A 5,435-nucleotide genomic window follows, 5' to 3' on the forward strand; every position below is an offset into this window, starting at 1 on the left:
ATTTTGTGCAGAACTTCTTTTTACGAGAATAAGAAAAAAAGACTTTTATTTTCAATACTGCTTCTGTAATTTGCTGTTGTAGGATAAAAAAATGAATAAACAGCAAGGCCTTAAAAGGAGAAGAGGATATTGGTTGTGTTAGGATCTGAAGCCTCTTTGTTTCCACTCTGACGGACGGAGGGTCAAACCAGCAGAAACTGAATCTGTTTTCTTTATCGTGTAATAGCGTTTTGCAGCAGCACAGTGTCCACTCTCTGTCTCACAGCCATCGCTCTCCAAAGATACAAATAAACTGCATCTTAATGACAAGGAGGTTTAATCGTTTATTTGATTATTTATTAATTACAGAGCAATGAATTGTGGGTATTCATGCCCACATGTTAAAGCAGATGCAAACTTCTAATGTGTGGACGCTCCACCTATTGGTGGTAGAATAATGGCGTAGAGGGAAGGGCGGGTACTGACCACTAATGAGAAGCTGCTGTGAGCTTCAGCCCGTCGCTCAGCTGGTCTTCATGTCGGCCTATCATTAGCCAGGGCTTCCACTCCATTGATTCTGGGCCAACTCCTAAACTGACAGGAGGCCTGATAATACCAGTGTGCGGCGAAGGATGCTTTTATTTATAGTTTGAAATAATTGCAGCTCATAATATTAGCACTTGTTTGTGATGATATTTGTCTTTAATCGTGTGAGATAAATAGCAACAGTGCTTAGTCTCCATTATCGTAAACAAGCAAATTAGACCTGTAAAGTCATTTGGCTGCGTATCCTTCACAGACAATTAGCCGCTGTAACCCAGCAACCACGGCTTCATCCTTTTTATCTCACTCAAAAGGACTTAAATCAATAATCTCGCTTCAATGAGTTCATCAGTCGAGCAAACAACAGACGAAGCTTCATCAATCATTTCCCTGTGGAGCTAAAAACGATCGACAGCCACAAACAATTACACTCGTACAGTCAAAGATGCACAGTTTTAATAACCTGCTCAGTTTGTGATACTTGTATCAAACATTTTCATTTAGCTGTAACACTTTATCATAGGTCCCCTGTGATAGAGGCTTTATTTGAGAAAGTTAATATGGTCTGTAAATTGCTGTAAGTTTTTCTCTAATGCAACAAGGGTTGAAGCTCGGCTGTGATTATCACACACACACACATACACACACACACACACACACACACCTGATTGATACCTGTGTATACAAGCCTGAATTTCTGCATAGAGGAGAGTTGATGAAAGCAGGAACCAGAGGTACAGTGGAAACAGAATGAGACTATTAAACTTTAAACACAAGTTGAGGATTACATTACATTACATATCATTAAGCCAATGCTTTTTATTTAAAGCGTCTTACAATAAGTGGATTCAACAGGAGGATGCATGTTTGTGTGGAAATTGGGCACAGTAACAACAAAGAGCAACTTATTCAACATAACATTTCTGTGTTTTGTTAGGTTCAGTGAACTTAGCTCAATTATAAATCAATGAACAACTCTTTAACTTCACTGATCATAAGTTCAGACAACTTACTCAAGGCAGCAGGGCAACTTACCACTCCAAGTTGAATTCACTTATCTGCCATACACCATACCTGCAGGTATGATACATTTCTATAAACAATTAATAAAGGGACATCATCACTTCATAACATCAGGTCTGAACTTATGAATATTATTCAGTCATGAACATATTGATTCTGGAGTTCGAGTTCAAACAGTCCAGTTTAATTACAATGGTTTTCACAACCTGTCAAGTTTGTTCTTATTAATGACTCATAACTGATCTATAAACAATGATAAAGTCATTATTTACAACGTATAAACCAAGTTATAAAGGTTCACTTACAGGCAGCAGAAAAAATGATGTGTGTGACTCAAACAGCAGCGAATGCAGCAGTAAAATGCATCTGTAGTTTTCTACCTTTACCACCAGGTGGGTCAGTGGAGCAGACACTCTCAAAACAAACGTGTCATAGACACAACATGAAACGTGATTCCAGTATATCGCACGAGAGAAAATCTCACAGTTTCCTTATAATATCATGGAAAACGGTGAAGTTGATCAGTGCAGTTGAGGACGACTCATTTATTTTTCATCTTTATATAATCCATATAAATATCACATGAATATATAACAGGAAAAATGAGTAGACCTCATTGTGAAAAGGAAAAAGGTTTTACTGGAGATATTTGACCTTGCACTGTAGGAAACACACAGTTATAAATAATCATGAATGTTGATTGAATGAATCCCATTAGATTAACATGGTGCTGTTATGTAAATGCTGCCCCACTATCACGATGCACTGCAGCACCCTCAGAGAAAAGAGCCATGTTTGGGTTTATTATATTTTATTCCTAACTAGATAAATCTAAATATTTGCTCCGATAAAAGTCCTGTTGTTACTGCTGCTGTTCTAGCTTGCTCTGCAGTGACGCTGGAAACTATAATAACAAGAAAGTGTAAACGACATGTTTTTTTAGGCATTTAGCCCTGGTTCCTTGCAGTGACCAAAACAGGCCACAGGGAGGCTCCAGAACTCAGAAAAGTGCTGACATGTATATAGGTGTTTATAAAAAGTCATTTTTTAATAGATTTCTGTCAAAGCATCCATTAATCCCTTAATGCATTACATGGAAATCTCTACACAGAGTTTGAATACTAAAGAATAATCTACTGTGCATAAAGTTAAGTTTTATTATACTGACAGAATATTGTAGTGAATAACATTTACTTATATCCTATGTTTGACCTTCAGAAGACAGAAATCTATAACCTGAACCATTTTGCTGGGTTTTTTGCTTGATTTCTGTTGCTCCTCCTGCTACCCTCACACGAGAAGCCGTATCGATGACGGCTGATAGGATGTTGCTGTTGGTTTTTAACTGTAACCAGCCGGAGAATTCTTTGGATAACATTGGAGACATTCAACCAGAGGAGGTTTATTTCTGTCACATCTGCAGCACAGACAGTCTGAGCTCCTCGTCTGTTCTGTCAGTGTTTGTCTGCCTGTTGGACTCACTGAGCTTCCACTGAACCTCGTCACCACTTCCTGTTACCAGGAGAAAACTCTCTCTGCCTTTTTTGGTCATATTTGTTCACTCTGATATGATTCATAGATCTGCAGGCAGGTCTCCATTCTGTTCATTCTTCAGCATGATTCATGAAATTGCTGCTTGACCTGACTGTAGATTCTCTGGGATTAAATAAGTCCTCAGTGCCAGCGTGACTCCTTTATGAGGCCCTAACAGAATCGATATGGGGGCCACTTACTCCCTTGGTGTTGCCAGTGCTATTGACTATAGTCACTGCTTCATTATTTGAACATACATTGCTTTTGCCCATAAGCCTGCCTGAATGATAAAAGCCTACCCACCTTGTCCCAGAGACATTAGCTGTATAGAAAAGTTGAGTGTAGTCCGTCCAGAGAACTCAGTGCTGGAGCACAGGGACACACAGACACACATTCCCCTCTACACACTCTCTGGGGACTAAACAGGATCTAAGGATCTTCCGGAGCAGATAGTTTGTTTTCTCGAACATTTTTCCACTGTGTCCACATAGCTGAGGCAGAAATTACTTTCCACTGAGTTTAAAGCAAATAAATAACTGGCTGGGTTGATTATTTTGACTGAAACTGATCCAGAAAACCTTGTTGGTTCTTATTCATTTTATGGCATCTAAGAAAAAACAGGTGTTTATTGTTGAGTGATTATTAGGCATTTATCTCAGTTAATGAATAGTTATTTCTTACTTTTTTATACTATCCTACTTTCTTTCTCCTGCTGTTATCCTCAATAACTGCACCTCTCGTGAGTCCTCGTGATACTCACAAGTTCTTGAGACAATGCAGTTGTAACTAGTAGGAGGATCACAAAGGACATCGAGGCTAAAACATGGTGTGACCTTTTTTTGAGTTGAATTTGAATGTCGGGGCTTACAGACACTCGTGTGACACCACAGCAGCAGCATGGAGGCATTTTATGTTTATTCCTATTGTTTTTTTCATGTTTGATGAATCGGTCACCATTTATCTCGCTTGTATTGGATTTGTCTGCAAAGATGTTTTCCCCCTGAAACTTCTAAAGGGTTTTGTGCACTCAAACACGTCACCCACCCCTCCATCGGCATAGAGGTGAGTAGATAATTAATTTTTTGGGGAGAACTATCCCTTTAACTTAAGTGGACTGTATTAAAAAGAAAAACTATTTACTGAACCCCAAGAGGAAAGGAAGAATCAATCTCTAAATTAAAAGCCTCAACTTCTATGATTAGCAATTAAATTGATTGACTAATCAAACCTATTTGTTAAAAAAAAAGAAGTATAGTCAGCGTTTACACTGACTGCAAACGCTGTAAACGCTAACTGGATGGGGTTTTCTAATGTTTTTATTTCTTGAGGATAATCAATAGGAATAAACACAGTCTGACCATAATTTGTCAACAAAAATACATTTATATATATACTCTTTCATTACATGTTGTACTAAATATATACATAAAAGAGCTGGACATGATGATGATGATGATGATGATGATGATGATGATGATGATGATGATGATGATGATGATGATGATGATGATGATGATGATGATGATGATGATGATGATGATGATGTCCGATTGATGTTACAGTGAATAGAGACGCTGGCAGCATGTGGATCAACAGGCGGTGATGTGATGGGAGTGGGGGTGTCTTCCAGCAGTGACGCCGGTAGGAGGGCCACTGAGCTTCAGTAAGTTACAGATATTAATCCAAAATCAAACAGGGAAACAGAAGCATCTGCCTTCAAAATAAAAAAAGCTAAATTGTGATCATTGAAGCATGTCTGAAACAGGCACTGAGGAGCTGCTGTGACTATCAGATGAGGGTTGTAAAGTCAGATTGTAGTAACAAACTAGGCTGTATGATATAATTTTAACATAGTCGTGTATATCTTTAGTCAAGAATAAGTAGGTATATTAATAGGCTGTGGAATCCAATAGGTTTATACTGAAATAAGGTATTTATCTTATAACATTTGAAGGAATTCTGTTTAACAGTGCGTCTGTCTGATCAGCGACCTCACTTTCTTTTTACTGATGCTTTCCTGATTGGAATGAGTGTCGTTGTGATTTGTTGTGGTGGTTTGTGATTTCAGGTTGTGAGTTGCACTTCAGGGCCTCCATAATACCGGCATGTAAAAACCAAAGTAAGGATTTGAAATGTTAAAAGTCAGAGAATAATTTTAGTTCAGTGATAATAAACATGGCTGAATGAAATCTGATAATTCCTTAAGTATTTATGTTTTGATCCACTAAAATTGTGCATGTTTTATTTTGAAAGTCCTCCCCGGACACTCTGTATGTCACTTTGTGTATCTTGACTCTGAGTCCACGGAGCAGGAGGAGCAGGACGAGCAGAGCCGCAGTTTCTCCTGGACTCAGACT

Source organism: Limanda limanda, chromosome 20 (genome assembly GCF_963576545.1).
Source record: "Limanda limanda chromosome 20, fLimLim1.1, whole genome shotgun sequence".
NCBI lineage: Eukaryota > Metazoa > Chordata > Actinopteri > Pleuronectiformes > Pleuronectidae > Limanda > Limanda limanda.